This window comes from Vulpes vulpes, chromosome X (genome assembly GCF_048418805.1).
Source record: "Vulpes vulpes isolate BD-2025 chromosome X, VulVul3, whole genome shotgun sequence".
In the NCBI taxonomy this organism is placed as follows: domain Eukaryota; kingdom Metazoa; phylum Chordata; class Mammalia; order Carnivora; family Canidae; genus Vulpes; species Vulpes vulpes.
In genome coordinates, this window is record NC_132796.1 from 9,594,930 (window position 1) to 9,612,503 (window position 17,574).

A 17,574-nucleotide genomic window follows, 5' to 3' on the forward strand; every position below is an offset into this window, starting at 1 on the left:
CATTTAGTGGAGACAGGTTGGCTGTGGGCATATTTTTAGCTCCATTAGATAGATGAAATTGGATTGTGCTTTTATGTTTTTGGATTTCCAGACCTTCTGTATCTTCTGAAATCCAAAGTCTGCTTATGGGGTAGCTTGAAAATATGTCTACAAATTCTCTGGTATTGCTTCCTTAAGAGGTTAAGTCTAATTCCTCTCCCCTTGAGTGTGGGCTGTACTTAGTGACTCACTTCTAACAAACAGAATGTGACTAAAGTGATGGTACGGGACTTCCAAGGCTGCGAGCTCGAAGTGTGGCCTCTCCTTGCTGTTTCTTTGATGGCTCATTCTCAGGGAAGCCAGCTGCCATGTTGTGAGAACACTCAAAGAGCCCTACGGGGAGGCCCATGCTGCAAGGGACATGTGCAAGGCCCATGCTGCAAGGGACAGGGGCCTCCTGCCCACAGCCATGTGAGCACACCATCTTGGAAGCAGATCCATCAGCCTTCGTCAGCCTTCAGATGACCGCAGCCTTGCTGATGTCCTAACTACAAAATCTCAAGACACCCTGAGTCAGAATCCCCCAGGTAAGCTGCTCCCAAATTCCCATTCCACAGAAACTGTGAGGTGGTAAGTGCCGATTGCTTTGAGCCACTGTTTTGCAGTAATTTGTTGGCAGCAAAGGATAAACAACACAGCTTACCACAGAACTTTGCTGCTGGAAACTCTCCTGAAGGATTTGATATCCACACCATGTGGTGTCTACCATAAGTAGAGTCTGAACTACACGGTGGGTTCATCGTGGTGAGGAAAACAAACCCGGAATCTGCTTTTGGGCAGCTTATCTTTGAATTCCACAAACACGGAGTGAAAGAAAAGGAGCCAAACGTTTGTGATGTTGAGGAAGTTACTTAATATCACTTGCCCTTGATTTATGAAATAGAGAATAATATTTACTTTGCATTGCTGTGAGGTTGAGAAATGACATTAAAGTACCTAGCACGAGTTGTCACTCGTAAGTGCTTGTTATTATTATTAAAGAGGTGGATTTTCACCACCAGCTTTTTTAATTTTTTTCCAGACTTCAAGTTAGAGCCCCTGCATGATGCCAAAAATGTCTCATCATTGCATGAGGGTGGAAAGCAGCATTGTCACTGCTGGTTTTGGAAAGTTAGTAACTTGACTAGGAAAAGCTCTCCACTGTCTTTCTCAAAACTGTTGGTTTTAAAACCTCTCAGGGAAATGATGGTGCCATGGTTTAGATTTGACTCAGTGCCTCTCATGAGCTGGATGTGAATGGATCTTCTCATTACTAATCATTTAGAATAATAAATAAGCAAAGTTTTCACTCTGGTGTGCCAACATACGAAGTGCCATCAGTCATTTTGTTGGAAGGAAGGGGGGATGCCTGGGTGGCCCAGTGGTTTAGCGCCTGCCTTGGGCCCAGAGCGTGATCCTGGAGTCTTGGGATCAAGTCCCACGTCGGGCTCCCTGCATGGAGCCTGCTTCTCCCTCTGCCTGTGTCTCTGCCTCTCTCTCTCTCTGTGTCTCTCATGAATAAATAAATAAAATCTTAAAAAAAAAAAAAAAAGGAAGGAAGGGGAATATTTCTTATGCTGGCCCATGCGTGTGATATTTTATTCCAAAGCAATCCTTTCATCATTTAGGTAAGTACATACCCACCATCCCATTATTTAATCCAAAATTGCAGGGGTTCCTCCTTGCCTTAATTATATTGTAGCTTCAACTCCCTGTCATCAGTTATATCGATTTCTGAAGCTGTTGAGACAAGGGGATCTGACACGTACCCACTTTACGCTCCTCTGCTCTAATATTCTGGGACTATTTTTCAAGAGAAAAAGCTCAGAACCTAAAGTTTAGGTAGACGATCAGCAATTTTAAGAGCCCGAATGTAGATAATTGATGTACAAAGTGAAAGAACTAGATGGCGATGAACAAGACAGTGGCTCTGACCAGAGAGCAGGATCCTTGGCTGCCATTTCCTTATATGCGTAATCGCGGCTCCTGGATTGCTCTGTTGTTATGGCAACCACCACTGTATATCACACTGAAATCTGGTATTGAAATGTACTAGAAGCACAAAGCATACATTTTTCATATTTTTCCCAAGTTCTTTTTTCATGGTTTCATGTAGCAATCCAACACGAAACATTTATTGGAGCTTTAAAAATCATAAATCCATACTCTCCCACTCTTGAGATTTGGAACTAGCTTCTATGACTGTAATGGCAATTCCCCCATCAAACGGATCGAATACATTCAAACAATTAGACACTCTCTCAAAGGAAGGGGGGGGCGGGGAGGGATTGCCCTCGGTGATCTTCCTTCGGTGAAGCTAATCTACATCCCTGTTCGCTGATAGAAGCAGAATTAGTCTGCAGATTCCAAGCTGCAGAGAGAGACAATGTGGGGAGATTTCAAATGAGGAGTTTTTGCTTCTATTCCATCAGCAACAGATCAATGTTGCAGTTCGTGCTGCTCTTTTTAATTCATATGGTAAAGCCAGAGCCTTCCTGAATGAAGACTGGTTGCTCCTCTCTTAGAGCCGCCACTAGCTCCTTCTTATTGCTGCCTCCATGAGACACGCCCTTATCATCAGAATTGCTGGCATTCAAATAATACGGAGAAGGCTGTAGATTAGAGTTAAATACAGAGCACTAAAACTGTTTTAAAAAAGAAAACTTTCACCAAAAAAAGAAGAAAAGAAAACTTTCAATAACCTAATTCGGGAACTACCAAGGATGCCTCCTAGAAAGAATTTTTGCATTAAGCATTCCTATCAAGAGAAAGACCCACATCCATTTATCTGACACATTTAATTCACATTATTCCTCCTTCTCTAGGGAAAAGATTATATAACCGAAAATATTATAACACATGGAAGTAGGACACAGGAAAACCCTGTTGTCGAGTACGTTGCTGACCTGATCTGAGTTTTTTGCAAACATTTCTTAGATGCAAACTTAACAGCTGTTTTCAATAATAATACTATTATAATACTCATTGCCAAGACTAGAGCATATTGCTAAGAATTTGTAAAGAGATCAAAGATCTGGAGTTTTATTTTATTTTAAATTCTTACCCTCTATTTTTTTTTTTAAGATTTTATTCATTTATTCATGAGAGACATAGAGAGAGAGAGGCAGAGACACAGGCAGAGGGAGAAGCAGGCTCCATGCAGGGAGCCCGATGTGGGACTCGATCCCGGGACTCCAGGATCACACCCTGGGCCAAAGGCAGGCGCTAAACCACTGAGCCACCCGGGCTTCCCAGATCTGGAGTTTTCAATCTACTTTTCCAATATGAGAGATAATTTGCTGGTTGCAACATCCTTGCCTTGTGATTTTTTTATTTTTATTTTTATTTTTATTTTTATTTTTTTGGTGGAAAAGCCATTGCCATCCACTGGACAATCGTGTTTTAGAAGACAGCTGGAGAGGAAGGAAAGATTTTTCTTCTAATAGCCGAACAGCCCTAAGCTCGAATTTGTAAACTTTGGAAATGGAAATAAAAGTAAAGGCTGAATGAATCAAAATGCCCTTGAGCCAGAAAGCGAGATAGGACGGAGGACAGAATGTCAGCTGATGTATTTTGCTTCCATTCCAGTACCATGGGCAGACTCCAGCTGCTCAGGGGCCTCTTGAAGGAAATGCCCCAACCAGAGGCCTTAGAGAAGGGGACGAGGCCATGCAGTTCCCAGTCGGGCCACCGTCGAGGAAACTGCTGACCTGGTGAGCTTCTGGAATGGATAAGCGGTGTGGTCAGGGCAAGTGGCCCGTCGGCCTATACAGCCAGCATCTGACGTTCCTCATGAGGGGTCAGGCTCCTGATTAGGCAAGCTCTGCATTCCTCCTCGGTCTATTAAACCAAGGACTGTGCCTTTGGTACCAGGGCACCCAACCATGATGCCAAGTCACAGCCCATCAAGGCATACGCCCGACAGTGTATACTAGAACATTCTCATCATAGCCAGAAGGTCTGTTCTAAACGCACACCAGGTGCTAAAAATCAATCGAGGTGATTGGGATGGCTTTAGAAATACGTCTTGAGATAACAGACAAGCTTCAAATGCTTCAAAGTACGCAACACGGTAGAAATGAAACCTAATACGTTTTGGCGGCTAAGGGAAAATACACAGGGAAGTCAAGCAGAACTTATGGAATGTTTTTCAAAATTGGAAAACTGTACTCAACGAAGATGTGTGGCCCTTCCCCATGCCAGATACTGTGCTAGGTATGCGTCCCAAACCAAAGAGGTATACATCCTAGCCTCATGGTGTGTTCTAGAGAAGGCCAAACAACGACATAGGAATGAGCAGTATGGGTGACTTCTCCAGGTGTGCAGACATTCTCTGGACCCCTTCTCGGGAACAGAGCATCGACACCCCAGCTGTTGGGAGTGTTGCCCAACTAACTGCTTTCAGCTGCCGCCCTCCCCAGCAGGGGAGCACACTGCGTTGGCCGTGTTTTTGCATAGAAAATCTATCCAAATATAAAATGAGGGATTGGGGTGCCGGGGTGGCTCAGTAGGTTGTCCGTCTGACTTTGGCTCAGGTCATGATCCCGGGGTCCTGGGATCGTGTCCTGCATTGGGCTCCCTGCCCAGCGAGGAGTCTGCTTCTCCCTCTGCCTCTCCCTCTGCAAATGCTTCTCTCTATCTCTCTCTCTCAAATAAATAATTTTTTTAAAATGAAGGATTTCTTCCCTTCTCTGTGTGACCTCTCAGTATTTTCAAGAGACACAAGCCATTGGGCAGCCAAAAGCACAAAGGAAAAATTCTAGGGAAGCAGTGATTCATGTTGAAGAGAGCGAGGTCATAGTAAGGCAGGTTTTTCTTATTTGACATAGCATGGTTCTGTGAAATTTGGGGCTTGGGGTTGCAAAGGAAATGATGTTTACAGACCAAGTGAGCTCAGAAGGAAAATCCAGTGTTGGCTAGAAAAAGATTAGAGGCTCAGCCAGGGTAGCTAAAACAAGGCATCCTTATCCTTGTGATGGAGAAAGGTCTTTTTTTATTTTTTTAAAAAGATTTTTATTTATGTATTCATGAGAGACACAGAGAGAGAGGCAGAGACACAGGCAGAGGGAGAAGCAGGCTCCCTGCAGGGGATGCGGGACTCCATCCCGGGACCCCGGGATCACACCCTGGGCTGAAGACAGGTGCTCAACCGCTCAGCCACCCAGGGGCCCTGAACCCTGGTCTTTGCAGGCGGAATTTCTCCATTCTCTGAGGGCAGTGCTGAGCCCAACACCAGAATTTTCTCTTCGAAGCAACTGCCCATCCTGTCTTTTGGTGCTTTACTGTACTAGTGCTTATCCCAGAAGCTTGAGATGGAATTCAGAGCTTTCTGGTTTGAGCCAGTTCTGCAGGTCCTTGAACCCAGGAGTGCACTCTCTGCTCCTTCCTGCGCCTCCATCTGCCTGTGAAGAACAAAGCCCGCAGGCAACTCAACGAAGTCTTCCCGCTGGAGGGAGAGAGCATCCAGTTCCCTGCGGGCCCCAGTGTGGCCCTTGGCCCAGCAGCACCGGCGGCCCCGGGGCCTGTGGCAGCCGCGCGACATCAGGCCGGGCCCTGGGCTTGCGGAATCGGAGGCCGCGGTGTAACAGGAGCCCCGGGAGGTGGTGCGCCCCAACAGGCCTGAGAAGCAGTGCTCTGGTTCAGTGGTCCTCGAAGTCGGACGTTGGGCAGACTCCGAAAAGCAAAGGGTGGGGATTCCTGGGTGGCTCAGTGGTTTGGTGCCTGCGTTTGGCCCAGGGCCCGATCCTAGAGTCCCAGGATCGAGTCCCACGTGGGACTCTGGCACGGAGCCTGCTTCTCCCTCCTCCATTGTCTCTGCCTCTCTCTCTCTATGTCTATCATGAATAAATAAATAAATAAATCTTAAAAAAAAAAAAAAAAGTAAAGGGTGACCTGTTGCACCGCAGATTGCAGGGAGCACCCCCGGCCCTTCTGATCAAGTAGGTCTGAGACAGGACCCAAGAGTTTGTGTTTCCAGCACATTCCCAGGTGCTGCTGACCAGCTCTGCTGTAGCTTCCTTCCCTCACTGGTTGGGGAACCAGATTTCCTGTATGCCCCACACTCTCTGACCTCTCCAAGCCCAAGTTTCTTTCTCTCTTTCTCTCTCTTTCTTTCTTTCTTTTTTTAAGAGTTTATTTATTTATTCATGAGAGACAGAGAGAGGCAGAGACACAGGCAGAGGGAGAAGCAGGCTCCCTGCGGGGAACCTGATGTGGGACTCGATCCCAGGACCCGGGGATCATGACCTGAGCCGAAGGCAGACGCTCAACGGCTGAGCCCCCCAGGCACCCCCCGAGTTTCTTTTCATATAACACGGAGTGATGCTAACTTCACTGTGACAGCTTGAAGACGTTTTTAAACACCAAGCACCTCATTGCCAGGCCTGGCCACGGAATATGCTCCTCAACCTGGGGTCCCCAGACCAGCAGCAGCAGCGGCATCCCCTGGGAGCTCGGGAGACCTGCAGGCTCCGGCCCCACCCCAGATCTGCGCCATCGGAATCTGCAGTGTCCCCAGGCCCTCGGGGCAGAATTATGAGGGTGAAAGTCTGAGAGAAGTTCTACAAGTACGTGGGTCCTCACTTCACAGTTCCAGCAGAGGGTACTGAAGCTCAGAGACTGGGGGTTTCTAGCCCCAGATCTGGAATCGGAAGCTGGAACCCCTAAACCTCCCCCGGTGTTTCCACTCTCTCAAATGCCACATGCACCCCAAGGACTTGATTCCCCATCTCAGGCCGGAGCGCTCACCGTGACTCCTGCCCACGTGTTTGCAGCCTACTGGGGGGGCACCCAGTGCCCAGAACGTGCATTCACAGCCAACTTGCCTCCTAAGCCGGGGCGCACCCAGGAGTAGGTACAGCCCGACAGGAGAGAAGGGCTTTCTATACCTGAGGGTTTGCTTATTTGACTTTGTGACTGTTTGCTTTGGGTCTCCACACGGAGATGCTGCTCGAATCCTGGTGGGAAGGGATAGAAGCAAAAGCCACCCCGGGTGTAAAGAGCCCCACAGGGAGAGAAAGGAGACTCTGGGCTGCCAAGGAGAATGACTGGCTCGCAGGGAGAAACCGGGTTCTGCTAGAACACATGGTGCAGCTGAGTTCCCACCACAGAAGGCAGCCCCCTCAATGTTCTGGTGTGGGATTCTTTGCGAACCAAGTACTGTTTGGGAATCATTACCATTTGGAGCTCTTTTATTGTACGAACCAAATGAATCCTTCCTGAACATTCTGATGAACACAACAATACAGAAGTGACTTTAGCAGAGTTGGAAAGGCGGCGTGGCTTTTTTGCATACTTATGAATAGCGACATCTGAAAAATAATCTGGCAGGAAATAGAAAACAACCAAATTGATTCGATAATGAATAAAATTCTGGAAACTGTCACTCCTCCACAAGTTTATGGCTAATTTTGTCATCGAACTTTCTCTTCGACAGCTCTTATGCTGTGACTGAAAGAGTTCGCTTTCATTATATTAGACATCACGGAGCAGGACTACTTTGTTCTTTCCTTGAAGCTGAAGAAGCCTGGGTGCACATAAACAAGCCATCGCCCCAAACGCTGTGGCTACAAGATTTACACTGTCCGTTATAGTGGAGATCAATGCAGTGCGATTCTCACTTTATAGCTGGAAGAAGTTCAGAGATGGGAAGTAATTTATCTAAAGTCATAGCCAGTCCAGGTTGGGGATATGCTTAAAATTTAGATCCCTAGTCTGAAGCCTCTTCATCTAAAGCATAGATGTAAAAATGATGAGCTCCAAGTAAGAGCTAGATTTTAAACTTTGAGTCTTGATTTCTTTCTTTCTTTTTTTTTTTTTTGAGATTTTATTTATTTATTTGATGGAGAGAGAGCACAAGCAGGGGGGAAGGGCAGAGGGAGAGTGAGAAGCAGACTCCCCAATGAGCAGGGAGACCGATCCCAGGACCCTTGGATCGTGACCTGAGCTGAAGGCAGATGCTTAACCAACGGAGCCACCCAGGCGCCCCTGAGTCTTGATTTCTTTACCTAGCTATATTTTCTCCTCCCTGGCCCTTCAGCACTGACATCTCCTGAATATAGCACCAGAGTTATGTCCACGAAAACAGAAGCAACATTGGGGAAAATGGATTTCAGCTAGGCCCTAATCAAAAGCCCACTTGTGAGAATTTGGCCTCCAGTTCAAGACTGGGGAGAGCCTCTTTGGATGAATCCACACCTCAACTCATTTAATGAATGAGGGATCTCAGAAATTCGCCTCCTCCCTCTCCAATCCCCAAACACACCTCAAGATTCAGGTGATGGGAAAAGCAAACAGTGACTGCCTCTAAGCTGGAGAGGATAGTGATTTTTGGCTAAGAAGGAAGGAGCAAGGGGGAATTTTCTGGGGTGAAAGTAATGACCATTTTCACCGGGGTTTGCATTAGGTGGTGTGGCATGGATTTGTCAAAACTCACGGAACGGTACACTGAAGATCTGTGTGTTTTGTTATATGTGAATTTTACCTATAGCAAAACACTGGGAAATGAGACAAACTCCCAGGGAAAATAGTTGGGATGGTGACAGGGTTAAGAGCTAAATGTGTTAAATTTGCATTTTCATCAGCTCCGTCATCATCTTCACCAACCACAACGTAGGAAAGTCTTTAGACCATGTCCGTAGAGACGGGTGGGTGGAAGTAAGAAGAAACATGTATCTGAACTAGAAGATGCCTGTTCCGGGGCAATTGCCTTTCTGCCGGCACTGCCAGGAAACCAGACCTTTGCCCTGCACTGAGCAGGCTTCCTTTTGCAGTCAGTCCTCATGTAGAAATAATCCCTAGGGTTGTGGGGGTTGGGGGTGTGGAGAGTGAGGAAGCTGTAGACTAGCGGCAACTCTGTGGTGAATCCTTGGAGGAGACCCCACGCAGGCTGGTGGCAGTTGGGCGTCTCCAGGTCTCTGATGTCTTTCCCTAAGTAAATGTAGAAGTGGGACAAGAACTGGCAGGGAGGAGAGGCCCTGCTCCAGGATATAATCCATGGCATTATGGGTTTGGGAAAAATGATAAAAGTATGTGGGTAAAGAATAAATGTTATTAAAATTGTATTGTTTCAGGGTCTTTACCCTCCTGTTCCCACTTTGAATCTCACTCTATATCCTCAGTTTACCTATGTGGTGTGCTTCTTCTACTATCATGCAAATTTCAAGCATAGAAAATACAGAGAATAATATAACATATTTTATATAATAATATAACATATATTTTATATAATATATAAAATAATATAACAAATTTGAATAATATAACAAATATAACAAAAAAATAATAAATAATATAACAAACAAAAATATAACAAATAGTACATCCGTGATCCAGTTTTGGTGCACCTGGCTGGCTCAGTCCGTGGAACATGTGATTCTTGATCTCGGGGTGGTGAGTTAGAGCCCCACGTTGGGCATGGAGCCTACTTAAAAAAAAAAGGGGATATTTCCATGATCCAGTCTTGTCAGATTACCTCTTTTTCTCTTTTTAAGATTTCATTTTTAAGTAATCGCTACACCAGACGTGGGCCTTGAACCCACCACCCCACAGATCAAGGGTCACATACTCCACTGACTGAGCCAGCCAGGTGCCCCAGATGCCTTCTTTTTCAAGATTGCAGGCGTGTTTTATTCTTTGATCAGTGATTATTAATAACTAAATAGTTCCACTGAATCAGAGTTGTCCTTCTATTAACATTTACCCTCTTGACTTTTTCCTCACTTTTATGTTATATGCACTTGGAAGTAGGCACTTGGACATGGAAATTGGTAATTGGATATTACTCCTGTTTTCCTAAACAGGTGCATATATCTGAATGAGTGACTGCTCTTAGCTTTTTTATCTATAATTTATAGAGATTTTTTTGTACTTAATAGAGTTTTTGTTAAAATAATGGAGACATACCTGCTTTTATATCTCTACAGACTCCACAGTCTGGTTGCTTTATAATTGTATTCTTTTCAGCTTTATGGAGATACAACTGATGTATAGCGCTGTCTAACGTCAAGGTGTACAACGTGATGATTTAATACACGTATATATTGTGAGATGATTACCATAATAATATTAATTAACACCTCCATCACCTCACATAATTACTTTTTGTTGTTATGAGAACACTTAAGTTCTACTCTCTTAGCAACTTCCAAGTATATAGTGCCATTTTGCCATGGTAACTGTAGTCACCATGCCATACATTAGATTCCCAGAAGTTATTCATCTTATAAATGTGGATTTGTACCCCTTGACCAACATCTCTCTATTTTCTGCACTCCCTAGCCCTTGGCAACCACCAATCGACTCTGTTTCCGAGTTTGGCTTTTTTAGATTCTGCATGTAAGTGAGATCGTACAGTATTTGTTTTTCTCTGACATATTTCACTTAACATAATGACCTCGAGGTCCACCCATGTTGTCACAAGTGGCAGGATTTCCTCCTTTCTCATGGCTGAATAATATTCCATTGTGTGTGTATATGTGTATTATATATCCATATGGATATTATATATATATATAATGGATATAATGGATATATAATGGATAAAGATGTTTCCATGTGGGTATTATATATATAATTACCACAATAATATAATATATAATATATAATATTATTATAATAATATATAATGTATATTTATATAATACATATAAATATATAATATATAATTACCACAATATTTTTTAACATTTTATTTATTTATTCATAGACACAGAGAGAAAGAGGCAGAGACACAGGCAGAGGGAGAAGCAGGCTCCATGCAGGGAGCCCGATGTGGGACTCGATCCTGGGTCCCCAGGATCACACCCCAGGCTGCAGGCAGCACCAAACCGCTGCGCCACAGGGGCTGCCTTTACCACAATAATATTAATTAACACATCCATAACCTCACATAATTACTTTTTGTTGTTGTGATGAGAACACTTAAGATCTATTATATATATATATATTATTACATTATATATATTATTACATTATATATATTACATTACATATACATACATTATATTGCATATATATACATTACATATATTATTACATTATATATATATATAATATCCATATGGAAACATCTTCTTTATCCATTCATCTATCCAGGGACATCTAAGTTGTTTCTGTATCTTGGCTATTGTGAATAATACTGCAATGAACATAGAAGTTCAGATATCTCTTTGAGATCCTGATTTCATTTCCTTTGAATATGTACCCAGAAGTGGAATTGGTGGATCATATGGTAGTTCTATCTTTAATTTTGTGAGAAACCACCTGTCTTCCACAGTGGCTGCACCAAGTGATGCTCCCACCAACAGTACATAAGGGTTCCCTTTTCTCCATATCCTTTCCAACACGTGTCATCTCTTGTCTTTTTGATACTAACTATTCTAACAGGTAAGAAGTGATATCTCCTTGTGGTTTTGATTTGTATTTCCCTGACAATGAGTGATGTTGAGCATCTTTTCATGTATCTGTTGGCCATCTGGATGTCTTCTTTGAAATATGTCTATTAGGTCCTCTCTTCATTTTTTTAAATTGGATTCCTTGGTTTTTGCTATTGAGTGGTATGAGTTCCTTACATATTTTGAATAACAGCCACATGTTACAGCACTATCCGCAATTTCAAAATTTTAAAATGGAAATCTTATTTGTAATGTAAGTCAGTAGTTCTCCAACATTTTGGTCTTGGGAGTCATTTAGTCTTAAGAATCACTGACGACTCCAGAGAGCTTGTCTTTGTATGGATTTTAGCAATTGGTGTCACCAAGTTAGAGATAAAGGCAGAGAAAAATTTCTGAATGCTTATGTATTAATTTATTTAAAAATCACAGTAACAAACCCAATATATGTTAACATAACACATTTTCATGGAAATAGCTATTTTCTTAAATAAAAAATTCATTGGGAAAATGGCATTGTTACACACTTTTGCAATCTCTTTAATGTCTGCCTTAATAGACGCAGCTGAAGTCTCATTTTTGCTTCTATAGTCAATAGATTCTGGAACATTGTTTTGTCTGAAAAATATGGAGAAAATCCAGCCTCCCACATATATGTCTTTGGAAATAGGAGAAGTATATTAACAGCTTTTTCAGGTAGTTGTGGACGTTCTCCTTTGGTACTACACCAAATTGTGAAAAGTGGTAGTTTATTGAGGAAAATATGCATTATGAGATTCGAAACCATAATAATGACGTTTTTGTACTCTGTTACATTAAAATTCATTGGTTTACCTTACATTTTGAATGAATATTTTACCCATGCATGATTTTGTAACATCATGCGTTGATCATGAGGGAAATATTATTTCATTGAGTTATGCACCTCTTCCCTATACAGTATAGAATGAAAGCACACTCATTAGTACCACTGATCTCCTCAGAGGAGTCTTTAAGTGATGTGAAACTGTCAAGCCCATGGGGGCATATTCAAGTTTTCTAAAATTGTAACTGTCACTTGAAAACGGAAGCTCAAACTCAAATGTTATTATTGGCAGCAAATACTGTCAATTGTTTTCCTTAAACTGACAAGCCCGTTTTGTTCATTTTTGAGAAAATGTCTGTCTAATCCTCAACTCCGTAAAGTCCCTGGTTGTCAGTTAGCCTTTCAAGTTAAAATGGTGTCACATGAAAACAGCAGCTAGTTTATCTGGCAACTCAAATATTGGCACTTCAGTCACTGGAGTGCTTTTCCTTGAGACAGTATATGAACACTGGTAGGCGGCAGAAAGGATTTAGACGTACTTCTCACTTGGTCACACAGAATTTAAGAAGATGTGTACCCAAGGGTTGAAAGGTAGTAAAAGTAATAATTTTACTGGCATTTGTATTTTCTGCGAGTGCATGGTGGTGAAAAGCACAATCCCCACTAGTACAGTGTGGTGCCAATGCCTCGATTCACATTCAGGTGCCAGTGGCTGTACTGCTCCCTGCCTTTGGTTGTTTTTTTTTTTTTTAAGATTTTATTTATTTATTTGACACAGAGAGAGAGAGAGAGCGAGAGCACAAGCAGTTGGAACAGCAGGCAGAGGAGAGAGAGAAGCAGACTCCCCGCTGAGCAGGGATCCCAATGTGGGGCTCTATCCCAGGACCCCTGGATCATGACCTGAGCTGAAGGCAGATGCTTAACCGACTAAGCCCCCCGAGGAGCCCCTGCCCACTGCTTTATAGCACTAGTGCAAATATCAACAAGGTGAGAAAGGCAAATAACATCTTGGAGGCATTATGAGAATAGTTTTGACTTCACAGAACCCTTGGAAGGGTCTTGGGGACCCCCAGGTATCTGGGGACCACACTTTGAGATCCACTTATAAAGGCTCTCAATATTTTTTAATCTCCTTTAGGGAATTTTTTTTCTTTTAGGTAAATTTGATATCAGAATTTTACATATTTAGCATTACAGATGAATTTAGCATTCTTTTATTCAGGAATTACATGTGTATATACATTGTAATGTGCTGGCAATACAATGGTGAGCAAAAAAGTCTTTGCCCTTATGGAATTTCTGTTCTGGGTGAGACAAGCTGTAATCCCATCATCAGGTAATTGTAAATGTACAGTTGTCTTAAGTGCCACGAGAACCACAGTTGGGCCCGTTGGCTTAAAATGCAGGTGGGAGGTTAAGACACAATGTTCCTAAGGACATAATGTTTGCCTTAAAACCTCAAGGGTCAATAGGTATGAGCAGGTGGAGGAGGTGGTGATGAGTGGTGAGAGAGTGTTCCAGGCAGCAGGATTAGCATATGCAAAGGTCCTGAGGCAGGAGGGAACTTGGCATGTCGCAGAAATGAGAAGCAGTTCTGAAAAGGAGGGAGGCTGATGGGAGATAATGCCAGAATGGAAAGTATAGATGAGAATATATCATAGTCTCCACTGACATGTTGGTTTTTATGCAGAGAACAAAGAGGTGCCATTGACGTGTTTCTAGAAAGGGTGGTTTAATCAAATTGGCATATGAAAAGATCACCTGTGCAGCAATGTTGAGAATCAATGGATGATGTCGGGGGCGGGGGGTCAGGCAGATGAATGCAAGGAGCCATTTTTCAGATGGGGAAGCTCAGAAATGTTGATGTTTGCCAAGAATTACACCACTCCCAGTCTTATAAGTAGGATTTCCAGATGGTCTCTTATTTTTTCAGCTTCATTGAGGTATAATATAATCGACAAATAACATTGTAATATATTTAGCTTTGCTATTTTTTCTTCAAGCAACTGAATGATAATTCTGATACAGAGGGTTCCAGGTTTGGTGAGAGGGGTCATGGACCCCTCTCAGATTGTACTGACAACTATTAACCTTCTCCCTAGCAAGGTTCACATTTGTACATGCACAAAATTGATACCACATTTCTAGAGATTTTCAGGTCTTTTGAAACCCATCCAGAGATTGCCCAAGACCATTTGAAACCCAAGGTTAACAAGGCTTATTCTAGGGACTTTCAAAGCCATCACTGGTGTTAAGTCGTCACCGGTGGATTTTAAAAATAATCGTTGAAAACACTAACCACTTTAGTTTTCCAGATTAAAAATGGGCTACTCTTCATAGAATTACCATGTAACCCAGCAATTCCACCCCTGGGTATGGGTTCCAAAGAACTGAAAGCAGGTGTTTAAACAAAAACTTCTACACGCATGTTCATAGCAGCACTATTCACAATAGCCAAAAGATGGAAACAACCCAAACGTCCATCAGTGGATGAATGGATAAACAAATTGTGGTCCAGTCATACAATGAAAGTATTTGGCAGTAAAAGGAAATGAGGTCCTGCTGCGTGCTACGACATGGATGAACCTTGAAAAGGTTATATTAAGTGAGAGAAGCCAGATACAAAAGGCCACAGGTCATATGATTCCATTGATATGACATGTGCAGAATAAATACATCCGTAGACAGCAAGTAGATGGTGGTTGTCTGGGACTGAGGAGGGAGCAAAGGGAATGGCTGCTTCACGGGTACAGGGTTCCTGTGGTGATGAAAATGCTCTGGAATTAGATAGAGGTGATGCTTGCATAACATTGTAAATGTACCAAAGGCCACAAAGTAGACAGTAATAGATGGACTTTTTAAAGACTTTAAACCCGTAGCACCATTCTTTGTATTTTTTATTTTTTTTAAATTTTTTCCCCATTCTTTGTATTTTTTTATTTTTTATTTTTTTTTCATTCTTTGTATTTTGTCTTTTTGGCCTCTTCCCTGAGCTGCTCTGGGTCAGCTATTTCTTCCTTGTTGACTATGACAGTGGTTCTCAAAGGTGGGGGTGGGGGAGGGGGTGGGTTGTTGTGACTCACAGGGGACATTCAGCGATGTCTGGAGACAGTTTGGTTGCCACAGCCTAATGCTATCTAGCAGACAGAGGCCAGGGATGCTGCTAAATATCCTACAATGCGCCGGACAGCCCTCACAGCAAAGAATTCTCTGACCCCAAATGTCAACAGGGCTAAGGCTGAGAAACTCAGGATTATAGTATAGATACCATCTAATTGAAAGTGCCAATAACTACTTATTGTGGGCGATCTTATGGAGACAGCTCCCATTCTCTCGGTCTCTGTGGCTTGTGATGCCAGATGCTGAGACAGCCCCGAGGAGAGAGTTCTGGAACTCTATAGGGAAATCACAGACCTCAGGCTTGTGACTTACTGATTCCACAAAGGCTATATCCCATAAGGTCCTGGAGCATGCAGCCATCTCGGAACAATAAATGCAAGTTAACCCTTCCATGTCCAGCCCCATGGATTCCGCATGCTGGCTGCCCGGCCAAGATGAGCAGATTAAGGAATCAGAATGCTTTTTACAGCATAAGAACAGCATGATCTATAATGGGAGGAAATGAGCATATTTATTATCATTTTTCTTTATCATTTCAATTATCCTCACTAATAATTGCATCGTCAGTGATTTCATTCTGAACCAAGGCTTATTTATTTATTTTTATTAATCTGCTTATATAGAAGGTTGGTCTTTTTATCTTACAAGGGAAACACTGGCTATATGGATCAGTTTCATTTTCTTGAATATTATTTGAATAGTAGTAAAAAACAAATGCTTTTAAAACAGGCATGATCTTGGATGAAAATCAGATCCTCCATCTTAAAAACCTCATCACTGTCTTTCTGGAAGGGAGCAAACCCATGCTGCATAAAATGGCAAAAGATTCTTAAATATTCTCCTTATTATTCTGCAGAGAGACGACACGTTCAAAACACCCTTAACTACACTTACATTACTTTAGAAAATACCTTAGGGAAAACCTTCAGTAATTATTTACTTGCTGGATGATTTACTTTCTGAAAAATATGCTTGGTTTCTCCCTAGCTGCAGAAAAATGTTACAACTAGGAGATACCATGTTGAACACATTGTTTGACGATTCAGAGGTCACACGGGGGAGGGGGCTCATTATAGTTCCTCTATAATGGGTTTGCCAGATGCATCTGTACTTGACCCGGCAGTGGTAAACTTTCCAACAGGGGCCATCCAGAATAAATGGAAAAGTCATGTTCGAGGACAGGGGGCACTTGCTTATGTGAATTCAGTCTTACTGAAAATGCCAGGAAATCAAATTCATATTTTTCTTCATCTAGGGCTCTGGCCAACCCTTTCTTTTCTTTGTTTGTTTTTTTTTTTTTTTTTTTAAGATTTTATTTATTTATTTATTTATTCATGAGAGACACACAGAGAGAGAGAGGCAGAGACACAGGCAGAGGGAGAAGCAGGCTCCATGCAGGGAGCCCGACGTGGGACTCGATTCCGGGACTCCAGGATCACACCCTGGGCCCAAGGCAGGTGCTAAACCCCTGAGCCACCCAGGGATCCCCAGGCCAACCCTTTCTAATAACAGTGCACACTTCCGTGGGGCCACTGAGGCCAGGACTTCATATGTTTGAAACTGGAAGACTATTGCTACGATAGGAAGTGACGTATTAGAGAGAAATTAACAAATACACACAAGGGCGGGCATGAGTCTCTCAGCACGGAAATGGATTCTGTCCTCAAATGGTTGTATGGAAACATCTGTTTCAAACCATTCTGAACTAGGAAGAGTGTGGGGACCATGGGGATCCCTGGGTGGCTCAGTGGTTTAGAGTGATCCTGGAGTCCCCGGATCGAGTCCCACGTCGGGCTCCCTGCATAGAGCCTGCTTCTCCCTCCGCCTGAGTCTCTGCCTCTCTCTCTCTCTATGTGTCTCTCGTGAATAAACAAATAAAATCTTAAAAAAAAAAAAAAAAAAGGAATGTGGGGGACCAACCATATGATTCGCCTGGAAAACCATTACCTCACAGTCTTGACCTGAGGGATAGTGTCTGGACAGGGGAGGAAACAGAAGCGGCCTTGGAATCACATCCTTTTAAAAACAAAACAAAACCCATGTCCTTATGCTTTTTTTGGAGGGTTTTTTCACAGCATAAAAATCCCCCAAATATCCTCTTTGTGTTTATTTTTTTAACCCCTTACACAGTTTCCCCACGGTTAGTATCTTTCAAGACTGTGGCATATTTATAAAAATGAAGAAACTGAAATTGGTGCATTATAATTTAACCAAGCCCCAGACTTTATTTGAATTTCACCA

At 42.8% G+C, this 17,574-nt stretch overlaps 1 long non-coding RNA gene across 1 annotated transcript in view; it reads left to right on the forward strand.

Annotated features, from left to right (window-relative positions):
- The first annotated feature begins 286 nt into the window (after window positions 1-286).
- The window catches only part of LOC140596037 (uncharacterized), a 47,042-nt gene continuing 29,754 nt past the window's right edge, over window positions 287-17,574 (forward strand). The window contains exon 1 of the long non-coding RNA XR_011998074.1: window positions 287-566. This is a non-coding gene — a long non-coding RNA (uncharacterized lncRNA). The remainder of the gene's footprint in view (window positions 567-17,574) is intronic.